Source organism: Juglans microcarpa x Juglans regia, chromosome 3D (genome assembly GCF_004785595.1).
Source record: "Juglans microcarpa x Juglans regia isolate MS1-56 chromosome 3D, Jm3101_v1.0, whole genome shotgun sequence".
NCBI classification, from domain to species: domain Eukaryota; kingdom Viridiplantae; phylum Streptophyta; class Magnoliopsida; order Fagales; family Juglandaceae; genus Juglans; species Juglans microcarpa x Juglans regia.
In genome coordinates this window covers 11,277,174-11,288,115 of record NC_054598.1, presented here as the reverse complement: position 1 = coordinate 11,288,115, position 10,942 = coordinate 11,277,174, and the positions used below count along the sequence as shown (strand labels likewise).

The following is a 10,942-nucleotide window of genomic DNA, read 5'->3' as shown; positions in this document are numbered from 1 at the left end:
TTGTCGGTCCCTTGTCTTTTTCCTCTTTCTCACTTATGGTGGCCCTTTGATGGCGCCATCAAATAGTAAAATCTTAGTGCTCTATCAAGGCACATTGGTCATTTTGGAGCCATCGCAGTTGGAAAGACATGCTGGCTGATAAAAGAATAATTTATTATACCTGGGCTATAAGTTAAATCTGGCAAAAACAAAGCTTCGTAAGTGCTTTGGATGGGTTACAGTTGTCTGTTGAAAGTGTATGAAATTATTTTGGTTTGACATCAAACCAATATATTTTTGTCTACCCGATACCTTTGTAAAGATTGGTGCTATGAGTAGTGTTTCTATGATTTTCCGAACGCATGGAGATGCTGTAGCTGATGGTATAGTGTACTAATTAACCTTTGCTTGTTATAGCATGATTTCGCACATTCAACATTTCTTTTGTAATAATCTCTGAAGGATGAGAACCAACCGTGTTATTATTGTGAAAATAACTTTGATTGAATGCATATTGAAATATGTTGACATACACAAATACTATACAATTATCTTACAAGTGAGATCCTACCCATCTTCTAAAATTTCCCATGTGACTGCCTTCTGAAACTGCCATTCCAATCCCCGTCCTTCCTCCATACCCAACACCTACATAATACAATCTCCATTTATAATCTTCATCGTCCTCCATCTGAACGAGACATGGGGATCCCACTCCTTTATTATCCCATCCATCCTCTTCTGAGGGCTTAAGAATAGGGTCCTCTTGAAGCCTCATCCAATTCTTCAGCCCATCGGGAGATACTGCCAGCCCAATACTACTTTTCCCACCTGCACAAACACCCTCATATGCCATCAAATATTTTCCTTCTTTGCGGTTTCTCACCACACATGCATTCTTGACCCCAAGCTCATCAAAAGAACCGATTGGTCCCCCACCCATTATCTTCCCCAGCTTCACCCATCTGATCCCATCTCTGGATCTTGCAATTCCAAGAGCAAAATGCCCCTTGCCCGTATCAAAGGAATGATAATACATCCTGATATCATCGTTGCTGTGCACAACAACATGAGGTGCAGCAATAAACAAAGAATCCCACTCCTTGTCTGACCCCCCCTTCAATTCTTGCCCAGTGCCTACCATCTTGACTGCATGCCAGGCCTGGGAGAGACATAAAAATCTTTCCAATTTTAGGACATTCATCTTTCTTGTCTCCTCGAACTCTTTCTGGGTTTACAATGTTGGAATTTCCTGAAAATTTAATTTCTTCGGAACTACATCCTGTGTAATAAAGCCAGTAAACGGCACTGTACATTGGGCTAGACATAACAACCATCTCAGAAGGCCTAATGCTCTCGGTGTCAAAAGCCCACCAGTTCTTGCTGCAATTCATTACCAATCCCACATCCCCACATGATCTAACATGGTCTGCTCCTCTTGCCCAGTGAATTCCATTGCTTGAAACTGCTAACCCTACGGAATCGGAAGTGTTGTTAGCATCAGAACTTCCATGGTACCACATGCACCACCTTTCCTCATTGTCTCCGATATATCTTTTCACAACTGGTGAGCCAATTTCAGCGCTATCCCAGGAGTTTTTGGGACCCAAGTCAAGCACCAGACCACTAGAAGAAGTAGATATGAGTGCTTGATTCGGCACGGGAGTTGCCAAATTTTGAGATTTCGAACTTGAATCCCGTTCAATGGAAGGATTCTTATTTGTTGCATTGTTGCTATCAATGCTAGGTTTTGTGGAGCATTGGGTGAGAAAGGTGATGTTTCTAGACTTAGGACACGAAACTCTTTGGTGGCTTGGGAAGCAACTGCACAAAGATGTGCTAGAGGCATGAAGAGCAAATGTTTGTAGTTGGATAGAAGGCCATGGAGGTTGGATTAATAGATTTGTTGCCTTCGATGTTCTTCCTGCAGTATAAGCTGTAAAGAAACACACTGTTTTGAACCTTGTGACTGCTACCGTGTCCATTATAGGACCATAAGAGAGCTGAAAGGTAGTGGGAATGAAATGAGATCAGGGCAGAATCAAATGCAAATTGATGGGTGCCACATTCAAGTGGCTTTTATATGAATCACACAATTTATTTTTGGACTACTTGAAAATCTGCCCAATTATTTTCTCTATTTTAAAAGACGCCCAAGCGTAGTGTGAATTTCATTCAAATACCTCATTGACCTGAAGCATGCGGCCTGACTATCATGACTTGTTACCTGAAAATCTGAGGGGTGAATCTTAAGTCTTCAGCAAACATTGATCTAGAGCTCAATGAGAAAAGTGTAAGTTCAAAAATTTAGAAGGGCTAATGCGTCAAGTTCTGTAAGATCAGGTATCCAGTATAAATACCCATATGCTATGGGTTATTCAGAAATATCTTAAAAGAGAAATGACAGAGTACGTTACTACTGCGTAACAACTTTTTTTACAAATTATATAATAAAATAATATTAATATTTAAATCTTATTTTGACTACTTTTACTTTTGAATCTTAAAAACTAAATTAGGATCCTTCCATGTTTAGGCAAAAAAGTCAATTCAGCATGAACAATTAATATAGGAAAATATACTCTCGTCATTGGTGTCTACCGCTAATCTTTACCACTGTGATTTTTTTATTTTTTTTTATTATTTTTTTATTTAATGATTAAGTAAGTATTTTTTAATAATATTATGAATTTTTTTATTTTTTTAAAAATATTTAAATATGTTAAAAAAATACATATAAAATAATAATAATAAAAAAAGAAATCTCAAAACCACTAGCGAGAGCTCCCTGCGGTGGGAGTATCACCGCATCACTCTATCTTTCTTTTTGATATGATCCCGTAAAAATGAAATCTTTTGAACATACAATCAATTTAAAAACTATTCAAGAAAGAAGATTAAGTACATGTTGCTATCCATCAATTTTCGTACTTGCCCTATCTGCTATTCTTCCCTGCATGCATTTTTGGTGGTCAATAGTACGTACTCTCCCTCTTCGTGCTTTCCCTATCTACTAATTATGGTATCAATCTGCTTTGGTTGAAAACTAATTGGCCTCTTTATGCGAATGGTAATAACTGAATAATTTCTTATGATCTGCATGGCAGTACTTGTGATTCCCTAGAATTAGTTCGTTCGGTACAGATATCATAAATTATTTGGCAAATTAAAGAACAAGGTATGTAAAGAGGAAGATATATATAATCTAATTATATATATATATATATAAGAAACCCAATTTACCATGCATGCACTACAAAAAAATTGCTTATTTGTGACCAGTTAATTTCAACGAAATGATTATTTACAATTAAAATTGACTGTAAATAATCTTTTGGTTGCAATAAATTAGTCACAAAAGACTGTTTCTCTTGTAGTAATGATGCATGCAGCTTAATTATTTTTGTTTTCTCTACGCTAGCAGCTATAAAATTTCCGGAGTTACTTCTAATCTCTAGAGCAGCATGCATTTAAATGCATGCGCTTCTTGTTTAGTCATTGTGGATCACAAGTTAATGCACATATTTCTTCATCCTTAGAAAGTTACTGATCTGCTGCTGGCCACTTGTCTTTTTAGTTGGACATGCATGCAGTAGAAACTAACTTCAAAACCTTTACCACTCTCATAGGTTTACTTTGTCTCTACCTCGAATATCAGTCATATGAACCTGGCCTTGACTTATAAGTATATAAGTGTTGAAGAGGAGGAGGCCGATACAACCAACTTTCAATTATTGTAAGTCATGGTTGAAAGATTGGTGGCTAGAGAACTAATTATAATGGAGTTTGTAGAATCTCATAGAATTGAGAGGGAGAGCTAGCTACTAGACACGTGAAATGGGTGTGATAGTAGTACTATCTATTGAGCATTGAGTTTAATGTTAATTGAAAAATTCACTCGCGTAGCTATAAATGTTGTGGGCCAAGAACTTTGGAGATCTCAATTCTCCGTGTTTCTATAAATTCCAAGAAATATCATTCTTGGCATGGAGCGTTCGTGGAAACCGCGTTTGCTAAAGTTCTGATCCATCCTTTCCATCTGGGTTATGCAAAAATATCTATGGATTTCAGATTAATAGAGTTAATTTTTTAATGTACTCGTAAAATATTTGCCTATCCACGTAACTTTTCACCCTTTTTTACGTGTTATTATTTTTTTATTTTTTTAATGAAAGTAGTATACAAACAAGAATGTGACATGAATTTATAAGTTTTTTGTGAGTACATTTGGCATTGCAATATTTTTCCCAAGGTTTGGACAAGATATTATAGAAACTAGTACGTATTTGGATATGTGTATATATATATATATATATATATATAGAGCAAGACAGTGAAAACAAGGAAAGGGCGGAGCCTGACTGAAGACGAAGAGAAGGAAGGGGAGGAAGATTAAGAGAAGAGAAGAGAGAAAAGAAGGATGGAAGATATATTGCACAATAATTAAATTATGCAAGCACAAAATAAACAGGCGGTTAAACCGACCATATGCATGTATGCGTTATGCAAAGATAATTGTAAAAACATATAAGCTTTATTAAAATTAACAAGCTTAAAGTAATTACAGGCAATTGGTAGTGCAGATTTGCACTTACAGATATTGGGGTAGATAAGGAGAGTCAAGAACAAGGTGGAGAGGATTAAGGGTTTCTCTCGAGTGAGTTCTGGAATGAGCTCTGCCTTAGCACAATAACAAGGTTCTCCTTTTATAGAGCAAGGAGTTCCTGTTTACAATTATTAAAGTAATAACCCGTGAGTGTACAGTGGGAACTGTTTAAGCACGGGACACAGGGTGTCATCATTATGTCCTCCAGCTGTCTTTGTGGGCGGCTGCTTTGGGCGTAAGACGACAAATTAGGATTCGGTCCACTCTGTGACTTCCAGCTGTCTCTATGGGCGGCTGATTTTGGCGCAGAGTGTCAATTATCTCAAAGAGGACTGTCGGTCTTCTTTGAACTCAAGAAGTAGTCAATCATCTTCCGGTTTTGGAATGCCTTCTGAATCATGACCAAAAATATTACTGTATGAAGCCTCGGAGGATGCTTCTGAATTTTCTTCAGAATTATCACTTGTAGACTTGGACAGTTGTTGTTCCAACAATTTTAACAAATCTTTTTTACCGAGTCTGCTGAGGATGTTATCTTTGACAGACTTGGAAGATTTCTTAGAGGATGAGCTGGTGGCTTTTCCTCTTGATGAAACTGTTGGTGAATCAGGGGCCTGAATTGCCAGGGGGTATTCAGGTATTACTGAACCAGACTTAATTGCAGGAAATTCCTTCTTGTCTTCTAAGTCAGGGGCAACTTGAGGGAAATCCTTAATCATCTGGCTGATCACTTTTTCAGTATAACCGTACCTATCCCACCATTTTGTGAAATAAGCTCGGTCCAGTATATTAGCATTTTTCTCATAAGTCCATTTGAAGATCCATGGTAGTTTGTAGGTCTTGCAAAAATGGAGCTCATAAGGAAACATCTGGGAATGCCGGTTCAATTTTGTACCAGCAAATTGTTGATAAAAGGTAAAAGCTCTGGCGAGCTGATCAGGGAGATTTTGAGGAATTAAACCAAATAGGTCCCACCATTGGAGAAACCAGTAAGGGAAAGTTCCTTTAAATCTCTTATCAAAGTTGAAGAACCAAGAATGGCTCATATCAGGTACCTGAAAGAACATGAAACGTCTTCAGGCAGTTATGTAATCAAAATAATTATAACTCAGTGCAGAGTCGTGGAGTCTTTTGAGAGTGGATGGGTTAGTGCCCCATTCGTCTTCTGTGATGACTCGTAGAATATAAGCACTGTGATAAATTAATTTGGTGGAATCATTCTTGTCATAAATGGGTTTTATGAGAAGAGAGTTGGTGAGAATCAAAATACTGGAGTAAAATTGAAGATTTTTGGAGGAATCTTCAGGTATCCAGTGGAAATTAGGTGGGAAATAAGAAGAGGCGATTTTGAACGGATCTGTAGAATTAGAACGGCAAGGTTCTATATGGAACAGATGGGTCAGAATTGGCTTCTTCATGGACATAGAATTTCCTTTTGGGAGGAAAAACTGTGGAGTAATCAAAGTAGGTCCTTTTGATGCAATTGCTTTCGCATATGGATCAAAAGGGGTAGAAACCGTAGACGCGAAGGTCGACGGTTGCGCAATTTTACCAAGAGGTGTGAACCTATTGGCAATATCCAGTGCTGTGGATGGGGCACTGGGCACAATGGAGGGTCCAGACTCATTCTTGATGAGTTTTATACTGGGTATTGGAGGTGGGGGATTCACTCTTTGTTTTTCTTTTCCTTTCTTTTTGCTGACGCTCATTGTTGGGTGTCTGCAAGAATTCTCTAGTAAGAAAATCAGGGATAGAATTATCAGTGCTTTTGATGTATTCAATATCAAAATCAAAAACACTTAAAATACTTTGCCAACGTGCAAAAATGTGTTTTGATGCAATGTTTTGAACATCTTGTTCTAAAACAAATTTAGCACTCATGCAATCAATGCGAAGTAAAAACTTCTTGTTTAATAAATCAGATTGAAATTTAGAAATACATAGTACTATGGATAATATTTCTTGTTTAATAGTACTATATTTTTCTTGTGCAGGGTTCCAGGTTCCAGAATGGAATCGAACGATTTGTTCAGAAGAACCTGGTGAAACAGATTGTTTCAGAATGCCACCATAACCAATGTTTGAGGCATCTGTTTCAACTATTTTGAATGAATCAGAAGTGGGGATACCAAGGCACGGCAGAGTTTTGACATGTGCTTTGATTTTCCTCACTATTTTAGTGTGAATTTCTGTCCAAGGAGGAGGATTGGAAAGAAGTCTTTTGAACAAAAGACGACATTGTTTCCTCATATCCTTGTAGAAATCAGCAACATAGTTAAGAGATCCTAGAAATCTCTGTAACTGGTTTTTGTCAAGAATGACGTCAGGGAATTTATCGGCAAAATCAATGGCTCTTTGGATGGGCCTGATTTTTCCTTCAGAAATATCATAACCAAGGAATCTGATCTTGGTTTGGAACAGTTTGATCTTTTTCGCAGAAACGACAAGACCATTGAGTCTAATGATGTCTAGAAACGAATTTAAATGTTTCCAGTGTTCATCAATAGATTTTGAAAAGACAAGAACATCATCTATATAGACGATGGTAAAAGCAGTGAATGAATTGAAAATGTCATTCATGATATGTTGGAACTCACTGGGGGCATTTTTGAGACCGAATGGCATCACATTCCATTCGTAATGACCAAAGGGAGTAACAAAGGCTGTTTTGTACCTATCTGACTCGGCTATCTGGATTTGCCAAAATCCGGATTTGAGGTCAAATTTGGAAAACACTACAGCATCAGTCAGCCTATGAATTAAGTCGTTTTTATTAGGAATAGGGTACCTAATCCACTGTAAGACTTTATTCAAAGGTTTGTAATTAATGACTAGTCGAGGGGTACCTCTCTCTAGTTTGGCTTTTTTTCGGACATAAAAAGCTGGGCAAGACCAGGGGGACTTACTCTCTCTAATTATGCCTTTTTTCATTAAATCAATAATCTCCTGTTTGCAGAACTCTAAAGTCTGACTATTCATTTGAATTGGTCTGGCCTTAGTGGAGATTGTGCGTTCATCAAAATTTTTGATATAGGGAAGAGAAACGATGTGTTTCTTCCTATGCCAAAAAGCATTTGGTAAATCAGAACAAACATAAAAAACAAGACGCTTGTTAAAATCATCAATTTTTGAAATTAAAATTGGAGAAGATAAATGTTCAGAAATCTTTTTGTATCTTATTTCCTGTTTAAGGAAATTGAGATGTTTTTGTTTTGCAAAAAGTAAAGATTTCAAACCTTTATCTTGATTAATCTCTTGACGAGATGCAAATTTGAATTTGACCTTTTGACCAAAGGGGTCGGTAGTAATACCATCTTTTTCAGTCAGAAAGGGATACAAGGCTGAAATAAAAGGAATGCCTAAAATCACCTTGTCAGACATGTTTTTAACCAAAACAGAGGGGATTTTAAAACAAACATTATTTTGACAAACATGAGCTTTATTAAGTTCAAAAGTAATTTTCATCTGAGATCCATTTGCAGAAAACAATCTCTCAGAAGATTTTTCAAAATATTTGCTGGGAATGAGTCCTTTCTGAATACAATTCAGGTCTGATCCGGAATCAATCATAGCAATAACAGAAAATTGAAAATCATGGGCAACCACAATATTAACCCTTGAAAACCATTTCGGAGGAATGGTATGATGGATTAAACAAATCTGGTTATCAGCAGCTAACTCATGTTGGCTAGAACCAGAGTCGTTTGTTTGCTCATTATCAGAAGGGATGTCCTAATCAAGTTGTTTATCAATTTTGAACACTAAAAATTCTTGTTTCAAAATTTCATTTTCAGATTTAAGGTTGTTAACCTCAGATCTGAGTTCAACGATTTCTTTTTTAACAAGATTTATTTCGTGTTGCAAATCATTAGTGGAAATATCCTTGGGTTTTTTCTTTTGAAATCTTTCCAAGGTTTCTTGAAAGCTAATCCTGTGTTTTGAGGGTTCTGGTTCCTGACGACCCAGAAGTCTCTTTAGCTTAAGAAGATATTCTTCTTTGAGCTCAGGATTTGTGATTTGATAAATCAAGGTTAGCAATAGATTTTCTTGTTCTTCAGACTTGGTTAAAACATGAATTGTTTTTCTTTTAGTCTGGCAACAAGTATCATTACAATTGCAACCTAGCTTAGGACCAGTAGAATCTGGAGATTCAGTTTCTGAGTGATATTCTGAATCACTTGAACTGAATTCGAAGATATCAGATGATGAAGACGAAGCTATTTCTAGGAGTTGAAATAGTTCTTCTTTATCATTGTTATCAATATTCAACTGATTAAGCTTCTTTTTAAACTTTTTATCTTTTTTGGCTTTCTGGGGACATTTATCAGCGAAATGCCCTGGATTGCCACAGATAAAACATTTTCTTTGAGAAAAATCTTTAGATTTCTTTTTCTTAGGAAATGGCTTAGAAAATTGTTTTTTATAAGTTTTCTTGTAAAATTCATCACGGGGTTTTCTCCTGATACCACCATGAGGTTTAGAAAACTTGTGTCTCCTTTTAGAGGGAGCTATAGCAGGAAGTCCAAATTGTTCACAAAATGTTCCCATTTCGTATTTGGCTTTCTTGCTATTTCTCATCTGCTCTCGGAGCATTCTTTGATCATTACACATACTAATACCAAGTTTCTTTATTACTGCACATATATCACCATAGGTGTATGTATCGTAATTAAGAGACCCAGCAACAGTAAGTTCATCCTTTACTTTATAAGCAAATAAGCGAGGTAAACCATCAATAAATTTCTCCTTCCAGTAAGGCTTCTGGCTATCATCACGAAGCATTACTTTAGAGATAAAAACATCTTGGTACCATCTATAATTAGACATCTGATGACATCTAAGATTATTTAACTGGTCGCTGATACGACTGGTTATATCAGAAGGTGTACCAATGAAATGCTTTAAAATTGTATAAATCAAAGTATTAACTCCATCAGACTGAGCAGATCCAATGGATTCATCAAAAATAGGGAACCCTTCATCATTACGCTTGACTGCGTTCTGAATGGTTTCCTTGGCATCTCTGGTTAGGTGTTTATCCCACCAGTTTCTTAAAACACCGGAAAAACCTTGTGTTAAAATCTTAACAATATCAGGTTGTCTGATATTATTATTCACATAGGCATTTGCTACAAGGGACATTTTACTCATGGTATTCATGATCTCTTGTTCAGAGAAACCATCAATATTCCATTCGTAAACCTTGTCAGCAGAGTAAGAAGATTGGTTTTGAAAAACTTTTTCTTCAAACTGTAAATCAGGAGGAGTAGGCCTGGAATACCAATTCTTCGTCAGACTCATTGGTTTAGGTCCTTTTGAAGAAAATGTGGCGATTTCAGGTTTTAAAACAATATTTTGAAAATTGTTTTCAAGTAAATCAAGATCCTTTTCTTCAGAGGAGTGATCGTTAGAGGACTCTTCTGTGGATTCGATGAGAACTTCTTCTTCTATTTCTTTGTTAGACAAAGCACTAGTAGAAGGCTGTTCTTTTTTCAGATCTTTAAGCATTTGATCAATCTTATCTAAAGTCTGTGCCTGAGGGATTTTAAAATCAATTTTGGCTCGACTTTCGGGTAAGATAATCAAAGGTTTTTCAATTATTTTCTTTGGTTGATCTGTATTTAAATCCAAAGGAATAGGATCAGGTTTTTCAACCTTTTCTTCAATCCGGTCAAGCTGTTGTCCGATCGTATGAAGAGCAAGATTTACAAAGTTATTTTGAGAAATAATCTTTTTTGTTTCTTTGAGAATCTTGTCCTTCTCAGGATCTCTGGAAACAGTTTCCGAGATTTTGAAAGGTGAAGCAGAAATCTCAACTCCCTTGTGGGTGATGAGAACAGTCTCCAAAGGTGGATGGCTTGACTGAACTACCATTTTACCTTCTTCCTGGACAAAATCAGTTTTAACAAGATTTATTTCGTGTTGCAAATTATTAGTGGAAATATCCTTGGGTTTTTTCTTTTGAAATCTTTCCAAGGTTTCTTGAAAGCTAATCCTGTGTTTTGAGGGTTCTGGTTCCTGACGACCCAGAAGTCTCTTTAGCTTAAGAAGATATTCTTCTTTGAGCTCAGGATTTGTGATTTGAGAAATCAAGGTTAGCAATAGATTTTCTTGTTCTTCAGACTTGGTTAAAACATGAATTGTTTTTCTTTTAGTCTGGCAACAAGTATCATTACAATTGCAACCTAGCTTAGGACCAGTAGAATCTGGAGATTCAGTTTCTGAGTGATATTCTGAATCACTTGAACTGAATTCGAAGATATCAGATGATGAAGACGAAGCTATTTCTAGGAGTCGAAATAGTTCTTCTTTATCATTGTTATCAATATTCAACTGATTAAGCTTCTTTTTAAACTT

At 36.4% G+C, this 10,942-nt stretch overlaps 1 pseudogene; it reads right to left on the bottom strand.

Annotated features, from left to right (window-relative positions):
• Window positions 1-465: 465 nt before the first annotated feature.
• On the bottom strand, window positions 466-2,119 carry LOC121254676 (annotated as a pseudogene).
• Window positions 2,120-10,942: the final 8,823 nt, after the last annotated feature.